Source organism: Pteropus medius, unplaced genomic scaffold (genome assembly GCF_902729225.1).
Source record: "Pteropus medius unplaced genomic scaffold, Ma_sr-lr_union100, whole genome shotgun sequence".
In the NCBI taxonomy this organism is placed as follows: Eukaryota; Metazoa; Chordata; class Mammalia; order Chiroptera; family Pteropodidae; genus Pteropus; species Pteropus medius.
The window spans coordinates 288,988-309,399 of NW_024352149.1; the positions used below are offsets into that span (position 1 = coordinate 288,988).

The 20,412-nt window shown below is 46.1% G+C and overlaps 1 long non-coding RNA gene and 1 pseudogene across 1 annotated transcript; one reads left to right on the top strand and one right to left on the bottom strand.

Annotated features, from left to right (window-relative positions):
* Window positions 1-2,376: 2,376 nt before the first annotated feature.
* On the top strand, window positions 2,377-17,032 carry LOC120589388 (uncharacterized). Its single transcript, XR_005649474.1, has 3 exons — window positions 2,377-5,150; window positions 12,634-13,152; window positions 16,275-17,032. It is a non-coding gene; the product is annotated as an uncharacterized LOC120589388 (long non-coding RNA).
* Window positions 14,118-14,236, bottom strand: LOC120589439 (uncharacterized; annotated as a pseudogene).
* Window positions 17,033-20,412: the final 3,380 nt, after the last annotated feature.

Genomic DNA, 20,412 nt, shown 5'->3' on the forward strand with positions numbered 1-20,412 from the left:
GGCAGACCTAGGCACATATCTTTCCTGCTAAAGGACTCAAGAGGCAGCGTCAGAAAAATCCTGGGGAGAATTCTGATCGGCTGGCTTGGATCATGTGCCTATCCCTGGACCAATCACTGTGAGATACTGCCATTGGTCCAGTTGGGTCTCGCACCCAGGCCTCTAGCTAAGATGAAGGCATACAGGATGAGGAGTCAGCTCCCTCCTGAACCCATCTAGCTGGTGGGGGTGGAGTGAGTTGGTGCAGACAAAACAAATGCCCACAATAATGTTCAAATCTGGGGACTGTGCCAGGGTTTAAAATGTCCGCCTCCCCCTGCCTCCTACTCTGGTTCTACCTGAGAAAGCAGCTGCTGTGTTTCTTCTCTCTTTCCCTTATCAGGAAAAGCCTTGCGTCTGCCCATCCACAGACAAGCAGAGCTTTCTGTGGGAGGAAGTTGGAAGAGCCTACTGCTACGGTGCTGGGGTATTGTTGAGTTAACCTTGCCAGTCCTGGGGTTGTGGCTGTATGAGCACTTAGGGGAGGAGGAAGTGTCTCTTCAGAGACAAAGGGTGATTGTGTTTCTTTGACTCACTTCAGAACTGATGCCCTCTAGAGCTCAGGAAGCTCTCAGAATCACAGCCGCTCAGCCCAGCAGCTGACAGCGTAGCCGAAGGGGGCTGAAGGCCTGGTCCAGCTTAGTAATTACCTTATTCTGAGTTCTTGGGGCCACAACCTCACCTGTTTGTCCTCATGGAGGAATGACAACCCCATCTCAACGTTTGGTTACAAGAAAGGTGCTGGGGAACTAGACAGAAAGGTAGACGGGCACAGTGCTCAGAAGCCAGCTGCATGTTGTACTTATTGACTGACAGACACTGGCTGACTGACGATGACTGACTGGCGATGATTGACTGACTGACACTAACGGATACTTACTGACTGACAGGCACCAGCTGATACTAAGACCGACTGACTGACAGTGACTGACTGAGAGACACTGACCGGAAGACTGACAAGGGTGGAAGTGTGGTCAACACCGTAGCTGCTGGGAGTCATTTCTCAACTAGGATTAGCAAACCACAGTAGTTATGACCTTATCTGATGTCAAACTTACTCTTGAAAATAGTATACGTATGATTAAAACAAGACGTATTCAGCCTTCACGGGCCAGTTTCATTGATGCCATTCCTGAGGAGGCAGTTTAGAGGCATTTTCCCCCCAAAGGAAGGATGGGGAGCACAGGATGGAGACGAGGTTCCCTTCCCTGCGGCACTGATTTCTCCCAGCCTGGCCCCTTTGTCTCTCCCCGAGCCTGCCTCTAGCTCTCGTCTCCTCAAAGCCCCTGAGTCGCACGAAATCCCTTCCTGACCAGTCCTCTGGACTCCATCGTTCCCTTAACCGAGCTCTTTTATTCTCCTACCCGCCTCCAACTCTTGTCCCCACTCCCGCTTTCAAATCCGCCCCACCTTCAAAGCCTTCCTCTTCGGTCCTCCTCCATGAAGTCCGCCTAGGTTATTCCAGCACCCGTGAGCCATCCTTCTGCTCAGATTGTCCTTCTCAATGCTGTCCTGCCAGCGCTGAACATTTCCGACTGCTCCCGGGCACCCTGGAGATAGTTTTGCTCTGAATGGTCCTTCACTGCTCGTTATCAAAGTCTTTCCCTGTATTTAGGCCCGTATTTAGGGTCATGCACACTTGGAGGGCTGAGGCTCTATTTTTAACCTTGTCTCTCCATCAGCCCCGAGGCCAGATAGTCAAGACCCCGGGGCTGTGTCACCAAGACAAAACAGTCTCCAATCCCAACGGCTGAGAGTCGAGCTCGTTCCCCATTGCGCTCCACGTCCTTTGTGGGTTGGCTGGGGCCTGCTTGCAGAGGCCGGAGCTGAGGGAGGGAAAGAGAACATTCTCCCACATGCACTGCTCTTACAGCTTCTGTGTGGATAGATCATCACTGCTCGCATCCCACTGGCCAAAACAAGTGCCATGGCAACACCCAATTCCCCGGGGGCAGGAAAGTACAGTCCTACTGTGTGTCTGCGTATGGCAGGCATATTAGGAGAATGGCACTATGACAATTTCCCTGTGGTGGACTAGAGAGGAACATTTACTGACTGAACACCTCGGAGGAAGGAGTTGGGTAAATGAAACATGGTACATCCATTTAATGGGATCCCGTAAGCCATTAAGACGATATTGTAGGAGGATGTTCACGACATACAAATGTTGAGCATGTATTATAAAGGAGGATGTTCACGACATACAAATGTTGAGCATGTATTATAAAGCATAAAAGTAAATCATAAAAAGAACGTGCCATATGATCTCTCTCTTTTTTTTTTTGGTTCAAAATGCATATCATATTTATAGAAAATAACCAAAGGAAATCCGCTAAAAGATCAACAGAATACATCTGGGTGGAGGATTGTGATGCAGGTGATCCTCTCCCCCTTTTGGTCTCTATTTTTCTAAATCTTCTATAGTTAATAACTTTAGTAAGAAGAAAAAAAAATCCTTGCCAAAGAATGCTGCCTTTTAAAAAATGATAAAATAGACATTCATTATTAAAGTTCAGAAAATTCAGGCACTTCGCATTGACATCTGATCCTTCCAGACCGCCTTCCACTCACGCATGCGTATTTAATTGAAAGCGAAGCCTCATAGGCCAGGGCGGATGTCAGTGACGTCACAGTCCGGGTGCCGTGGGCACCGTGCTGGCTCTACTGCTAGGAAATCCTGTGCGGGGCCCCGGCTCCTGGGCAAGCTGAAGGATCCCGGGAGCCTTTCTGAAAGCTGCATGTCTGGCGGCTGCAGTGGCTGTTCGTGGAAGACCCATCGCCCTGTGGCACCCTGAGCCACGAACGCTTCCATCTGGGATCGCGACTGCAGGGGAGAGGAGGCGGCCGGCCTCAGGGAGAGCCGGGCCCTGCGGCCTCACGGCTTCATGGCTCAGGAAAGGAAAAACATGAAATTCCCCCATTCTCTGTTTATGTTCTTAAGTTAATTCAGCTCCAGGGATTTTTTTTTTTTTTTTGGTCAAGTCATGTTCAGAATAACTCTCCATGATCTGTTTGGTGCAAACACAGTTGATTTATGGCTCTGCTGCCTTTTGGTCCATTGGCAAAGCACTGCCTGACCCTGGGGAGGTTGTCCCTGTGCTTGTTTTCCCAGAGTGATTTAGGAGCTGCAGGGCCAAGAAACTTTCCCTATTTCTTTTGCCCTAGGACCTGACCTCCTGGCCCCTGGCCTCAGGGCTCGCACCCTGGTTGGAGCTCAGCCTCATATTTTGTAGAGTGGTGGTTATCCTTTGGATGCCCTGGACGGTGTCACTCATATCCTCTGGCTTGTAACCCTTTTAAGAAGCCCCCAGGGAGACTGCCCAGAGCGGCCTGTCTCACTGACTCTGCCGCCCGCAGCCCAGCCACTTCCCATCTTCCCGCAGGCTCCTGCTCCTCCGCTGCTGCGCGGCTGAGGGAGAGCCAAGTGAATTATTATTGATTCTGATGTGTTAGTCTTCGCAGAGTCTGTGACACAGCCAGGGTCGGCAATGTCCGGGAATGGGCTACTGTTGTATGCAACATGAATCTCAAAATGCGATGCTGAGTGAAAGAAGCCAGCCAACCAAGAGCACGCACTGTTTGATTCCCTTTATATAAAACCTTAGAAGATATAAACTAATCCCTAGTGCCAGAAAGCAGATGGAAGTTTGCCTGGAGATAAGGAAGTGGGGAGGGGCAGGAGGGGGGTTACCAAGGGGCATGAGGAAACTTGGGGTGATGAACACGTCATCGTCCTGATTGCAGTGGTGGCTTCACAGATGTATACAGGTGTCAAACTCACCAATCATATGCTTTTAAATATGCGCAGTTTATAGCATGTCAATTACACCTTAGTAAAACTCTTTAGAAAAAAAGAAACCTGCACAGAAAATGGAAGAATTTAACGCTGGAGGGTTTGACGTGGACTGGCTTTCGCTGTGAGTCTTGTGAGTTGGGTCCCAGCTTCTCCCTGTCACCTCTCTGAACTGTACGAAGCCCAGCAGGTGCCCCTGCCCTGTTCGTCCCAATTAAGTGTGACACCGTATGTGAGGTGGGTCCTTCTCAGCTTCAGGGGCAGGTGGGGGAGGTCTGTGGAGGGACCGTGGGGCCGTTGGCTCCTCTTGGAGCCCAGCGGCTTGTCCTGGCTGCTCCCAGACCCTCCAGTGTTCAGGCGGATCCTCTCACGGCCCGGCTGCTGACATGAGTTAAGCTGGCACGGACCCCGTCCAGGCCCCGCTCTGTCATCCAGGGCCTTCTTCCCTGCCCCATCACGGATAGCCTGCGGGGAAACCTCAGAGGATGGCAGCCCCTCCCATTTTAGTCCCAGCTCCCAAAGTCCCCTGGAAGAGGTTTGTGGGAGAGCCGAAGAGGGGGAAACACTGACAGGCTTCTAAGTAAGTGTTCCAGGAACAACTGAAAAATGGGAGAGTGGGAAGAGGATCAAGGGACGGACGGCAGGAAGAAGAGAACAGACGAGGAAATAACCACCTTCCCAGTCCTGGCCCTGTGGCCGGCCACCAGTGCCACTGTGTACTCGGCCGTTCTCCTAACTGATTTGATGCCTGCCCACTTTTACCTAGCATTTCCCAAGCAGTAGAGTCGGTGAAGCCCTGGGCTGATACGTTAGCTCCATTTTCCCCAGCACACATTAAAATAAACATGTAGCTAAAGCTCTTTCTATAGAGACAGAAAGCAGAGTGGTGGTTTCCTGGGTCTGGGGCAGCGGGCTGTTGAGAGAAGTAAGGAGATGATAGCTAAAGGGTAGGAGGTTACTTTTTGGGGTGATGAAAATGTTCTACATTTGATCATGTTGGTTGTACACCTCTGTGAATGTACTAAAAACTGTTAAACGGTACACTTTAAATGGGTGAATTGTAGAGAATGCAAATTATATCTCAATGAAGCTGTTAAAAAAGCAACAAGAAAGAGAAAGAAAGCTGGTCTGTGTAACATCCCGAATCTTTCTGCGTCTCTCAGTGGCACAAGGACCACACGCTGGGAACCCTCAGCTTCCTGGCCCCTCCCGGTTCTAGCATCTCAGGGCTCGTGTTAAAGCTGCAGCATGAGGGAGAGATGAGCGTGGAGCCAGTGTGTTGCTCTGGGAGGGAACAGATGCTGCCCATCTTTCTCAGGTAAGTAAGTGGCCGCCAGCTGTCTGGGAGCTGGAGTGCACGGCCTAGAGTGCCTATTGGCACTCTAAGTGTGGCCGTGGGTCCTGGGCAGGGTTTGGCTGTTCTTGGCCCATCTGGGGGTTTATGCCCCATGCCTGTGTTGTTACCACATCAAGGGCTGCAGAAGCAGTGACCCAAAGCAGCTGCCAAACATCCATCATTATTGCGCCACCGAGAGAACCTCTGGGATGCAAAGTGGCAGCTGACCCTGGCCTCAGAGTCATTCAGCTATGAGACCTTTGGACATTTGTGCGTCCAGGGCTGACTCAGTATCTAAATTGAAGGAGGCAAAGAAACTGGAGCCACTTGAAGCCCCTCAGGCAGGGCAGGGATACTTGGGTGACGATCATCCAGGTTGTTCAGAACTGTCCCAAATTTATCATAGAAAAATCCCACATCCATAGGAAACACTTCAGTCCTGGGCAAACTGGACAGCTGGTCACCACAGTTCCTCAGAAATCCCCGAAGGCAAGTGGCCAGGCTGAATGACTCCTGAAAGTCTATAAGGACCGGCTTTCATCCTCCTCCCACACCAATGTCCACAATGACTGAAACTTCCGGAGAAGTGGTGAAGAGGGTCTTGCTGTGAGTCTAGTGACCCATTTTCTAGAAACAGGCAATGCCTAGAAGCTGGACCGCAGGGAACCAGGCCCTTGGACAGGGCAGTGTGGTCACTCTAAAACTTGGGGAAAGATCCACAGCACAGGGGGCACTTGCCTCCCTCAGCTCCTACCCTTACTCTTGAGGAGGTTAACGGCCACTGATTGTGATGGTTAATTTTGTGTCAACTCGACCAGGCCCTAGGGTACCCAGATATTATCATTATTGTTCTGGGTGTGTCTGTGGGGTGTTTCTGGATGATTAACATGTGAATTGGTAGACTGAGTAAAGCAGAATGCCCTCCATAGTATGGGTGGGCTGTACCTAATCTGTTGAAGGTCTGAATAGCCCCCTAAAGGCCGACTCTCTTAGTTAGAGTTTTTCCTGCCCGACAGCCTTCAAACTGAAACATCGGCTCTTCCTGGGTGTCAGGCCTGCCAGCCTTTGGACAGAAACTAAACCATCACCTCTCCTGGGTCTTCCAGCTTGCTGACTCACCTTGCAGATCTTGGGGCTTCCTGCCCTATAATCATGACAGCCGATTCTGTGTAATCTCCCCGCCCCCTCCTCTCTCATTGGTTCTGTTTCTCTGGAAAATCCTAATACACTGATGAATTTCGCTCTCTCCCTGCACTGCTCACTTAATGACCTTCCAACAAAGATGCTGATTTTCAGTAATATCGAAAGACTCAGGCCAGTGATGATTTTCATGTCAAAGCAAGGAAGCAGCCAGTTTTGTTAGTGGCTTGTTGTGCAGACTTAGAGAATTTATAAATGGCCATGGAAGGAGAAAGGCCTGCTGACTTCATAGTGTGTCGCCTGCTTGAGGTATGCACACTCATTTTACTTGTCCTGTGTGTTGTGCTCACAATATTAGCATTATCAACTCAGTTTTGTTCTTGGTCGCATGTATTCTCGGATATTTCAAGATACCAAATGCCTGTGGAGAATGAGGAATATGAACTCTAAGGTCTTGTGTGGCCCTTGTCAGACCTTAGAGTTCATATTAGAGTTCATATTACTATCCCCACACATTTCTGTAGCATCACTAACCAACTGGCGTTGGAATGGAAAAAAGTAACGTGTTCCCACCTCATGCAGTCTTTTCCATCCAACTACAGAAATATTTCCTCCCCTAAAATATCACTTTAAATATGGATGTGAGGCATTATTTTTAAAGGGCTTTAGACGCTGCCTTGGTCTTCTCGAGGATGCTGGCAGAGAAGGTCAGGACGCAAAGCTCGGCAATTTAACTCCTGGAACTCCGTGAACCGATTAGGTCTCCTGGGGGCGTTCATCTGCTTCGGCTAACCGAGAAGGGAGCCGGTCCAGTCTGGACTTTTTCGTTTTCTTTAACGAAGAGTCGCTGGAAGAACAGGCCGCAATAGACAGTGGTCTGCGCCCCTTCCCAGCCCATCAGACCCCGGAGCTCATGTAAGTACCTACACTGACCATTAGGTGTCACTGTTGTACACAACATGGATCCACCTGGGCGCCAGGCAGCTGCCCACGCTCCAAGTTCATCTGCTCTTGCTTGGTTTTCTGTATCATCGCCGGGTTCCCAAAAGTCTAGCAGTGCCCAGCCTGAGGCCAGTAACCAGTAAACAGTTGAACATGATTATAAAATGTAAGTAAAACTCACCTAAGCTTGCACTCTGGCGATTACAGCTCTCTGTGACGGGAGATGGAAAAGCTGTAAAAATATTTTTATGTTGTATTTTTAAAGTCTATTTTAAACATAGAGAAAATTATGGAGAATATGACAACAGACACTTGAATTGGATTTTAACAACTTGCCATGTTTGCTTCCGTGTTTTTTTTTTTAAAGAAATGAAACATTGAGATAACAGCTTATGTCCATTCCTTGTTCTCCAAGACAATCACTATCTTGAGTTTGAGGTTTATCATTCCTAGGTGCATTTGTATGCCACTTATATGTATGTACTCAAACATATAGCATCATTCCGTACATTTTCAAATGTAATGTAAATGTTACCATTTACATTATATGTATTATTTGCAAGTAGTTTTTACTACCTCAGCCATTATTTTTCATTTTGGAGGTTTTTTCATATTTGGAGGTTGATATAGTAGCTCTGGTTATTTATTCGAACCACTGTATTGCATTCAATTTAAATCTCTACAGCAATCAGTTTATAAAATTATTGGCTGTTTCTAATTTTTTTTTTTATCATTGCAGACAACGCTGCAATGACATTTTCCCAACAACTTTATTTATGTATAACTTACATATTATATGGTTTACCTATTTTAAGTATCCAATTCATTGACTTTTAGTAAATTTACCAAGTTGTGCAGTAATCACCACAATCGGGTTTCAACTGTTTCTATGACTCCAGTGAGATCCCGGTGACCACTTACAACGAATCCCCAGTCCCTGCCCAGCCCAGGCAACTGCTAACCTACTCTCTGTGCAGCGACTATTCTTACACGGGTCTCTTTGTGCAAGAGAATTCCTCTCTCCACCTAAGGGTGGAATTTCGAAGGCCATGAGCATGTACATTTCAGTTCTCACATTTTACCAGCGGTGTGTAGATTTCTTCTTTGGCCACATAATTGGCATATTTCCCTTGTCCTTTTCTTTAATTTTTTTTTTTCCCTTGCCAATCTGACTTCTGTAATTATGTTATTGTTTTGAATTGCATTTTCTAATTTCTGTCTTTTGGTGTTTATCGGCTTTCTGAGTTTCCTCTTCTGTGAATTGTCTATTCACATCCTTTGCTCATCTTCTAATGCGCTGTCTTTTTTCCTACTGATTTGTAGCAGTCCTTTAAATATACTGGATAATAATTCTTCAGTTACATGCTTTGGAAATATCTTCTCCCAGTGAGTGGTTTATTTAAACTCTAGGGATTTCTGCTGAACAGAAGTTATCCATTTTTATGGAGTCAAATAATCAACAATTTCTTAACAGTTTGTGTTTTTCAGATCTTATAAGACCTATTTCCCTTTCTGAAAGTCACAAAGACATTCTACTATATTTTCTTCTAAAAATTTAAAGTTTTACATTTCACTTTAGGTCCTTAATCCCACCTTATTTCCTTGGACTTCTCCTGGCACCAGTTGTGCTGGTTCAGGTCCTCTGTGAAGTAAATACTAAGACAGATTAGATGTGAGAGAGATGCACTGGGGAAAATGATGGGAAGTGTAAAGGGAGAAGCAGGAGACGGCAGGAGAGCGTCCTACCACAAGGCAGACCTCTCCCTGTGTGTGTGTGTGTGTGTGTGTGAGAGAGAGAGAGAGAGAGAGAGAGAGAGAAGAGAGAGAGAAGAGCAGGCTGAGCAGGAAAAAAGGCTGAGTAGGGAGAGACTCAGACCACCACAGATCATGCTAAGAAAGTTTCCGCCAGGCCCATGGGAGTCTTTGAAGGAAAGTTATCTAACAGAGGAGACCTGCATCTCTCAGAGGGGGATCCGAATGAGCTCCCCCGCCACGCTGTCATTGACTGGGGGCAGCTTCAGCACAAACAGAGGTGCGCCCAGCAGGGAGTGGCTGGGGCTGTCAGTCAGCTGTGTTTCCTGCGGAGAGAGGTCTGAGGGGGCATATCTATGGCCGTCACAGCAAATCTCCCTTCCCACCTCCACCATTAGCTCCAAGGATGGTTGACTCTCAGAGAAGGGCAGATTTAGACGGCTCCCCCAGGAGGTGTTCCACGGTAGGCAGAGACAGGACGCTCTTCCTGGCCAGCATGGAGCTAGGTGACTCAAAATAGAGCAGGTCCAAGTGAGATATGTCAGTCAGAGAAAGACCAATACCATGAGATCGCACACGTGGACCCTAGGAAAGCCAAACTCAGAGTGGAATGGTGGTTGCCAGGGATGGGGGGCGGGTGGGGAAAATGGGGAGATGTTGGCCAAAGGGCGCGAACTTCCGGTTAGAAGATGGATGAGTTCTGGGGATCTCATGGCAATAATTTACAATGCTGTATTATATACTTGAGCAAATCTTAAATGTTGTCACAACACACACACACATGCAAAAAGTAAATATGTGAGGTGATAGAGGTGTTAACCTACCCTATAGCAGTAATCATTTCGCAATATATACACGTATTGAATAATCAGATTGTACGCCTTGAACTTACACAATGTTATAATATATCTCAATAAAGCTGGGGGAAAAAACTGAGCAGGTCAGCAAAGTTACACTTTTTTAGGCCCTCTTGGTCCAGTTTAATAATGCGGCATCACAATTTGTGTTTTACTATTATGACGCCAAGGAGTGCATATGAAATTTACTTACATTCTGAGAAAGGCCTTTGTTATCCAGAAGGGATGGACACGTATGACGACATCTGGTAGTAGAACCTCAGGCAGCTTTGGTGCATGTGTTCATCATTACCTGTATTTTTAAATCGCATGATAGCTCAGAGCCTTGATATATTTAGACGTGATATCTTTTCCTCCCAGCTCTTACCCACTGTTATCCAGCAAGGGCCAGGGCGATGGGCCAGTGAGTGTGGCATCAGTTTAATGAGGAGAGGTGGGAGTGGAGAGATCTAGCACTGGGACGCTGTGTGTGCAGGTGACATTGGGGAGATCTCAGCTCTTGGGGTCCTCAACCCTTTAGTCTGGGTGGTTTTGTACTGATTTTAACTGCAACCATGTCTCCATATTCTGAGTATTCCATAAATTTATTCTACTTGAGTAAGAAAGATGAGCTTCCAAAGGAGCAAAATATAGCGTTGGCTGGATGACTTTTCGAGGGAATGTTCTAGATCCAGAGAAAGCTGTGGAGGTAGTTGTGGTGTCTGAAAAGGGAGAGGGTTTTGAGCAAGTCGTTTGATCCCCGTCTGCCGTAGTTTCTAGTCTTGAAACACACTTTATGATTGGTTGCAAGGATGTAATGATAATGTAGGCAAAGTGCAGGCACCCTGCCCGTGATGCAGGGAGCACCCAGCAACAGCAGCAAAAAAACACCAGCCCCTTCGCTCGTTACGCATGGATGGTGCGTTCGCTAATAAACTCTCTCCCTGATTGTCCATCATCCCAGTTCTTCCTGTCGTCAGGCGGGAGTATACCCCGCACTTACTCACTCCTGATCCGCCTGTGCTCTGCTTGGGAGCAAGAGCCAGTCCCAGGGACAGGAGGCTTCTCTGAGCTCACTCTGCCTGCATGATGGAGATGCCTGGCCTCACCTCCAGGTCTGCTTGGCAGGCAGACGCGGGACATCAGAATCCGAACCCACTCTGGGGAACCCTGCCCCTCTGGAAGTGGTTAGGAGTTTGTAGTGAACAGGGAGAGAATTGGTGGCCAATTGTGGCCCAAAGCAGCGCTTTGCAAAAAATGTTTACAGCTGAACTCTTTTCCAAACAAGATCCTACCCCAGAACTCCACTACATAAAGCAGATACAAAGCGGCTTTGCTGCGGATGACGCGAGTGTGGGGGGCCTCCTCCTCACCCCGCCCAGGATACCCTTCTACACGGAAGGGTAAGGACCCTTCGTTCAGTCGTAAGTAGCTGTGAAATAACATAAGGTGGCCACGTGGCCTTATGCAGGTCACTTATACGCCCCGAGCCTTAGTTTCTTCCTCAGCTGACATTCATTATCAGACTGTGCCGGGCTCTGTACACAGCCAACAAGACAGGCGGGGGCCCGGGACTCGAGGGGAGGCATGAGGGCCCTGAGGGGGGAGGCCGCTGCGCTGACCGAGCAGGCTCGAGGCCTCTCTGGCGAAGGGTCCCTGAGATGCCACCGGGCTGGGAGAGTGTCAGCAGTTGAGAGGGTGGGCAGGGGCACAAGCAGAGGGACCGGTGACTCAGAGACCCTGCAGCAGGAAAGAGCCTGGCACATATGAGGAAGTAACAAAAGTCCAGGCGGCCGGGAGTCCGGAGAGATGAAGAGAGTGTGGCCTGACTCACGGGAGGCGATGGCAGAAACGAAAGGTGCAGGTCTGAGGCCCTGTTATGAATCCAGGGCTTTGAGCAGCCCGTGGGGGATTAAACGAAGCTGTGCCCGGTCAGAGCTGCCTTTTCCGGGAGCTCTCGCTTTGGTAACAGGTATCGAGAATGGACTGGAGGGGGCAGAAGGCCATGGAAGGGACGACAGTCCCGAACAGGCGATTCACACAGGAGGAAAACACAAGAGCCAACGCACAAGGGAAAAGCCGCTAAGCCTCACTTGTAAACAGGAAAGTGCAAACTAAAACCACAGTGAAATGTGATTCACACCCATCAAGTGAGCGACAGTAGAAAAGCTGTCAGTGCCTTTCTGGTGAGAATGTGGGAGAGGAAGCTCTGCGACCGGAACAGGAGGACAAATCAGCGGAATCCGTCGAAGCCGGGGATGTCGCCTTCCCAGCAACTCCACTCCTAGGAAGGCGCCCGAAGGATGCGCATCCGCGTGCCGGCCAAGGCGTGAAGACCATCTGGGAAAGCACGGTCGGGGGGGCCGCAGCGGACCATGCGTCCAGAACGGTCCATTAAGAGCTGGGTCCCGTCAGACCCGTCAACTCGTAAAGTTGAATGGACTCAAAACTTGTCCATTTTAAAATGGAAATGATACATCCAAGATGAAATGCAAGCAGGATCGGAGGGGACCAGTAAGCATATGAATAGGTGGCCCAGACCGCATGTCACCAGCAGCCCCCCTGCCCCAGCTCACACGTATGGCCCTACGCCTCAGTTCCTGCTTCTTGGAGGCTGTGAACTAACGTATGCTCTTTGAATTTTAAAGCCCCTCAGCTGGGTCATTTCTCAAGGAGGTGACAGTCTATAAAGAAGTTTAAAATATTAGAATAAAAAGCAGCCTTTGAAACGAAATGAGTTCTGCTTTGTGAAATGTCAGCACATTGTTCTCATGTTTCTTCTTTTTGTTCTACAGATGACTGACAGTCTCAGTTATGGACTGGGATGAGTGCGAAGCTTGGCGTCTGTGGTCATGGGCACCGAAGTCACGCCGCTGGGCTCGCCTGCTGCTTCTTTTGTGAAGAGGGCAGGGATGGCCTTATTCATTCAAGTTTAAATGCCCTCTCAGCTAATGTGGGTCGGTCAAGCCCTGCTGTAGAAAGATGTTCATTCTCATGCAGTAGAGGTGACAGCTTCACATGGATTTTCAGTCCCTGCTGGGGTGGACTTGAGAGGGGACGGTGTGGGGGGCCTGGGTGTTGATTAGTACCTCAGGCCCAAGACCCCCAGCGGCCACTACTTCCTCTGCTTGGTATTTGTTTCCTGTGATGGATATCAGGTGCTGTGAAGCCTGCTGCCTTTTGGAATGAATCTTAACTTTGATCTTCTGCTTTGATCTTCTTTTTAACTGTGGAAATATCAACTCTGTAAGGAAATATTTCTGATGAGAAAACTGAAAACAGCTTAAACTTTTCTCCATAAAGTTTTTTTCCGGGTGAGCAACGTTTTCGACTTAAAAACGTTCCTTGTAATTATGCCTCTGTGTGCATTCGTGCCTTTCTCTTGCTCGACTTCCATTCTGCTGGTTCAGCAGTCAGGAGTGGAGCCACACAGGGCTCGGCCGATGAAAGACGTTCTCATGATATGCTTAGAAAGCTAGAAAGTGGAGCCCAAGGAAAGAAACCCCACGTGTGCCATTTCCTTCCCCAATGCAGCATTTAAAGTGGAAAGGAATCTTTCTTTTTGGGATACCCTCTGCTCTCTCTTCCTTGTTAAAGAGAACATTTAAAGAAAGACAGCGGGAAAGACACACAAAAAATTATGTCAGATTTAGGAATCCATCCAATTTAAAGGAAAGAAAATCAGATGCCGCCAAGGGTACCACGAGTGTCAGATGCACCCGGCGAACAATCTAGAGCCAACACTGGCAGCCTAGAGGGAGCGTTTCATAACTCAAACCAGTTCCGAAGGGATTAAAAGCTAATTTTTTGAGCATTTAGCAGCAGCCTTTGACTAACGAGGTTCTTTACTGTATCACAAAAGCAGAAGTCGGAAAAGCATTAAAGTTTATAGTTTTTCAGAAAAGGTGATGTTTGCTCACATTTAGAGATTTATCGTTCTGAATTTGAGCAGATACCGCTGAAGAGAGAATCTGAAACAAGACACGGTATAGCTAGAGCACTCTCGAAGCCGTTGGGCAATGTGTAGAGAGGGTGTGTAACAAGGTAGATGGCATGAGTGTCTATCTAGGGCCCTGAGAGGGCCCAGGGGACAGAGAGCACGAGGTAACAGTGGGTCGTAGTCACTGTCGTATCTCTGGAGTCCAGAAGAGTGATTGGCACACACGACTGCGGTTATTTTTTATTTTTTATTTTATTTTTAGGCGAGGCAACCCTTGGTCGACCTCACAGATTGCAAGGACCTTGTCAGCTTACAATCCCTTATTTTTTTATTTTTTTACACCCACAGCATCTGGTCTTTCTAGGTGGTCTCCCACCCAAGTACTAACCAGGCCCGACCCTGCTTAGCTTCTGAGATCAGACGGGATCGGGCTTGTTCAGGGAAGCATGGCCGTAGACAGGATTACATTTTTTGAATGAACCAAAAAGAAATACAATTTCCAAATGAAGGTTTAACTGTAGAAACTGGGAACATCTGATAATTCTGGGACTTGTCAGACAGCACAGGATGCTCTCTCTACTGTGAATATGACCAGAGGTATCAATTTCATATACAAGAGAATTACTAGACTTAAACATATAGTTTAATGCAAAGGCACTCAAAACTGGGAAAACTAAAGATTGGTAGCTCCCCTGAGAACACCTGTTTGTGTGGTTGCGTCGGGCCCCCAGAAGGCCAGCGGCTGTGCCCACCGGGTGTCCATTGCTGACTCGGTGACCCCATCATCAGAGGGTAGCTGCCCGGGAGCGTGGGCACCACCAGGACAGTGCAGCTCCTCCTGCCCTAAGAGAGAATGATCCTTCGGAAGGACGGGAGGAACCGAAGTCCTAGGTTGGTGCTGCTCTTGCCGTATGTGTGGACAGTCCACCCGGCCACTCCACAGTGTGCTGATGTGCGCGGATTTCACGCTTTGCTCCCTAGAAGACAAAGATGTCAACACAATGCTCCTAACACAGGATGACCCCCTACAGTCATCTTGACATTAATTCGGTGGGGTTATGGTTTGAGAAGGAAACCAACTGGATATATGGTGGTGATATAGTATAGAGGAATTGGTATATACAGCACTAATATGAAATCGTAATAAAACACAAGTTAGCAACAGCACAGATAATGGAAGTTCTCAAATGGGATGATGTCTGTGAGTCTTTAGCTTTAGATATAACAAGGTTTTACCTTATTCCTGGTAATTGGTAAGGGAGCATCTAGTTGGTAACTATTTGTTTCTGCTTTTCTCCTTATTTCTCTCTCATGGATGCTCGTTCATCAGCGTGGGGAGAAGTATTGAAACATATCAGATGTTTCTTCCCCTAAAGCTTCTTTTAAAACAAATTTATTATTTTATGTACAATAAAGTACACTCAGAAATTGCATACTTTTTAAGCAAGATGCACCCATTTTTAAACGAGTTTTGACAAATGGACACACCCATGTAATCTTGCCACAGTCGAGATGCAGAACAGATTCATCACCCCAAAGTTCCCACGTGCCCTTTTCAGTGAATCTTATCCTGCCGCTCCCTGCTTTCTGTCACCATAGATTAGTTTTGCCCTTTCTATAATTTCATATAAATGAAATCATGCAAAATTACTTAGACTCCAGTGTCTGGTTTCTTTCACTCAGCATAATGTACCTGAGATTCTCCCATAGTGCTGTGTCAGTCAGTGTTTGTTGCTTTAAAATGCTGAGCAGCATCCCAATGTACAGACAGACCACAATCTATTTACCCCTTCGCCTATTGATGGACATTTGGGTGGTTTCCAGTTTTTGACTACTATGAATGCAGCTGCTTTCAACAGTCATGTTCAAATCTTTATGTAGACTTACATTTTTCATTTCTCTTGAGCAAATTACCTGAATTATTTTCGTAGCTCATTTTCGCCTATCGAATTAAGTGCACTGAGTTGTCCCCCCACAGAACGGTTTGAATGACCTTTCTTGCTTATCTACCCAACCTGTACTCACCTTTTAGCCACGCTTAGTTACCTTCGGATCTCTGCAGGGCCTCTGTGGTTTCTAGACGGCACCGTGGCTCACTCCGTGTTCTGCATTTGGACTCTCTTCCCACCTCTCTCAGATTCTTCCCTATCGTTTGAGTCCCATCTCAAATGCCTCCCTTTCATAAATTGTCCCTGACTCAACCATTAGAAGGCATCTCCCCCTTCACTGAACTTGGCACTCTTTGTACAGCACTTGCCTTACGTCATAATTACAGTTGGTTCTCATTATTTATGGCAGTTATGTCTATAAAGTCTCCACAAACACTGAATTAGCGAACACTAAAACTATTGCTCCCAGGGAAATACAGGTTTAAGTTCCCACGAGCCTCTGGTCACCACATTTTCATCAAGCAATCGATATATAACTTTATTGTATGTGTTTCTGTTTAAAGACACCTTCTTTAATATGGAGTTTTCACTAACACTGAACCCACAGGCAGCCACGCTAGGACTCACGCCTGAATGAAGCTTACCGAGCACATCACGGGCTTCTAGAATTAAGAACACTAGACAGCACCTCGGAGCTCTGGGGATCGTTTTAAACAGCAAAATCACCAGCACGAAAAATGCAAAAACGTGGTACTAAACAGACTGTAAGAAAGGATGCTGTTTACAGCAGGAGAGCTGAAACGGGAAGGCGGAGCACCGTCGGCTTGTCTGACCTCAGCTGGGAACATGAACGTCGGGAGACTTGAAATTTTCACCCTCCTGTGCAAGTCCACGAATGACTACGGTGAGTAGGCAAATCCACAAACTACAGAATCCAAAAATAATGGAGACTGGCTGTACTCGCATACTTCTTTCCCTTCTGTGAGCTCTAAGCGGGTGACTTTATCTCCCATGTTCTCGAACACACTGCCTGGCCTGGCCTAATGGAGGAATGTGATATTGAGAAGCATTTGGGGGAAAATGATAGCGAAATAAAGTTACACTAGGTCATCAACCTTATATGGCAGGCCCGTGCTGGAAGCAGGGTATACAGTGGTGAACAAAATAAGAGACCCTGTTCTCAAATAACAGGAATAAGATTAGGAAAGCCAGCAAAAAGAGGAAATAGCAAAGCTTGAATTGTAAAACTTCCCCTCAAATGTAAAGATGATTTTAGAGACAAAGCTGATAACTTACCTTAGCCATCTTAAAATAAATAAAAATAAAAATAGATTTGCAGTTTCCTAGGAGAGGCTGAAGGCAGAACATTGCTGTGGTTAAATGCGTGACTGGAGTCAGACTGCTCCATCTGGAGTTCTGGCCGAGTCTTACGAGCTGTGTGACCTTGGGTGAGTTGCTTAACCTCTCTTTGCCTCCATTCCTCTTCTGTAAAATGGGGGTAGCGTATCATCTACTTCTGGGTTGTTATGAAGATGACATGAGAATATTTGTAAATCATTTAGAATAGTGCCTAGTATAGTAATAAGCATGTGTTAATCATATTTTAAAGACTAAGCATTCAATTTATTTGCTGAAGAAGCAAATCTTGTCAGATCAATTTGATTATCTTTGAGAGAAACAGGTAAGTGATTTGTGAGGTACTTTTCCACGGCATTCTCATTATCAGGCTAGGAAAATGCAGCCTTAACCACATAGGTGAAGAGTCTAGAGAAAAGATGGGCTGAGTAGAGATGCGCCGACACCACAGGGCTGAATCGTGGTTGGTCCTGAGGCTAAGAATCACCACCACCATTCCGCTCAGTCCCTTGGTGAGTGACACACAAACCTACCGAGAAAGTGCTCAGTGCAGATATGTAGAGAAGGATTAATTTAGGATGGGCTGTTAACACAAAAAGAGACATTAAAGTTTCAATAATCTAAAACATTAGACAAAATGATTCTATAAAAACAGCATAAGGTCAATAGCCATGAAGTAAAATAAAACCACACACACACACACTAAACACAGAGGGAGTGACTGGATTGCACAATTCTAGTCAGCTGGGACCCATAATCACTCTGGAAGTGCAGGCAGGGTACTGCGATGAATGTCACCACAGTAGGAAGCCTCCATTCTGCCCTAGCACATAATCAAAAGCACACAACATGCAGTGCCAGAAAACAAGCATTAAGCCCATTTTCTGAATGCATCAGGATGCCAAAGGTCCTATGTCCGATCATCATTCATAAAGCGTGGCCGAGGAAGCTGGCCCCGAAAGGAAGGAAAACAGTGTATGAGGAAATACCGAAGGTAGTTATTCTGTCTGGAGAAGAGAAAGCTGAAATGGTACTAAATATCGTTGAGAACGAAAGAATTTTTTTTCCCCTCAGTATCATGCCTGTAGGAAATTGAGAAAATAGAACCAATGAAATTCATTACAGTCATAAAATCCTTTTACTTGTGGACAGATGATTATGTCAATGTGCTATGAAAATGAAAGCCTTATATAACTCTAAGGGGGGAGGTCTCAAGATTTCTGCCCCATAGCAAATGTAGATGCCAGAGCACATATGCTCAGGGCAAAAAAATGACAGTTGGTTTATGGTTTTCAGTGAATTCTGCTTATTCTTTATATCACTTGTCTCAGAATGTGGGAGCCATTTGTTTCATGTAATACGAAGCCAGTGCATTTAACTGTAGCACATTAATAGTCATGAACAGTAGAAAGTTTGAGAGTAATAAGGAATACAGTGCCCAGCTTTAAAAGCTTTGCTGTTTTAGTCATTTGATATTAAATATAATTATACTTTGGGATACTTAGAAATCTTAACAAAAATCACCTATTATCATTTACTGAAATCACACACACCGCTTCTCATTCAGTAGCTTAGCTGAGCTTGGTTGCCTGGGTTAGCAAATTAGTGTTCTTAGGTGTGTGTACTATTACAAAAAGAATCTGCCACTTCAGTACAAGGGTTTGTGAAACCATTCTATTAAAAACCAAAAGGTAGTGATTAAGACTCTATTACATTCATGTAATAGAACGTACACTTGCTTCATAGCACCCATCACAGGCTTGGTTCCACATAGCTAATTCACAAATATACAAACAGTCCCTGCTTTTGGCTATTATTCTTCCTTTAGTGAGAAGCCTGCTCTTCTACCTCTTTCCGGGAGGTGAAGGTTATCACACAAATTGCATTCAACTTTTGTTTCCTCTTTTCAGATCAGTTTTCTCAGTAAAAATAGTGCCCCCTTCCCTGTTTCAATTTAGATTAAAACAACAACAAAAAAAGGCTTTCCGGAATCATCACCATTAACAATTGCTGACCTCTCACTAAGGAATACAGTGCCCAGCTTTAAAAGCTTTGCTGTTTTAGTCATTTGATATTAAATATAATAAGGGTATTTACTGTGGGGGACGCAAAGGGCTACATCAGATAACTCCCCTGTCGGCATTTAAATGGAGACAAAGTAGCAGTGAATACCAAGTAGACAGAAAATACAGCACGCTCCACGAGAAGGTGCAATTTGGAAAGATCTCATAATCTTGACCCTTAACCTGATCCTTGAAGGTTGAATTTAGACAGGGGAAATGGGATGGGCAAAAGTACATCAATGGGAATGGGCAAATCCATTGAGGGAGGTGATTAGGCCAATTTAGTTTAAGAGTATTTTGTTGGAAAGTAATAAAACATCCTGAAGAGGTAGCTATAGAACAGACTACAGATCTTACAAGAAAGCCCAGTCAGCGATGGGGAAACGGTAAAGATTTCTGAACAGGAGTGTGGACCAACTTGGTGTTTTCTCTTTAATCTAGCTGCAGTGCACGGAGGTGTAAGCTGGAGGAAGGAGAACCAATTAGATGAGAGTGTGAAAAGACATGAAGCCTACTAAGACCTTATGAGTGGACTCATGGAGGGGAGTTGAAAGTCCTTTCTTTTTTTAATCTCTGGGAAGCATTTCCATGATGAAGACACTGCAGTATGTGTACACTGTGCTCTGAGGATCAAGACACATTTTTGGAATGCAGATCAGTAAGTTGGAATGGTTCCATGATGTCACCGGGATCAGAGGAAGGAAGTATTCTTGACCTTAGAAAAGGAAAAGGAAGAAAGAGATCTGTAAAGAGAGGCTGGCACCTTGGATCAATTCTAGGCTTAAAACAAATATGCAGTTGTGCAAACATTGGGGTAAGTCCTTTGAAGAAAGTTTATTTTCCTGGAGAAATAATTTGTTGTGATCCATCATAAAATGTACATTCTTTAGATAGCTGGACATATAACAGAAATATGAACACACTCGATCTTCAGGTCAGCATAATTTTATCTTTGCAAAGCAACCAACCTTTTGCAAAGGTATTCAACCACAGTAACTAAAATACCAAATTCTGACCCACCGAGATGTCTCTAGACAAATTCAGAGAAATAGTAAACTTACCGTTTTGTTTATTAACACTGTTGAGTAAAATGCTTTAAAACCCATTCATAGAAGAACATGACTGTTTTAGGATAATCGTTTCTAGTGAGAGAAGGCGTTGGCTCAGGCAGTTCATAATAGTCCCCTTAACATTCTTGTAACGTGGGTTTAACATTAATATAATTACTTTCATTTCGTAAGGCAGAGAAATAGACAGCAAGGGACACTGCCAGGGTTATAGAGAAAATTTGGGGAGATGCCTGAAATTGACCCCAACTGTCCTCAT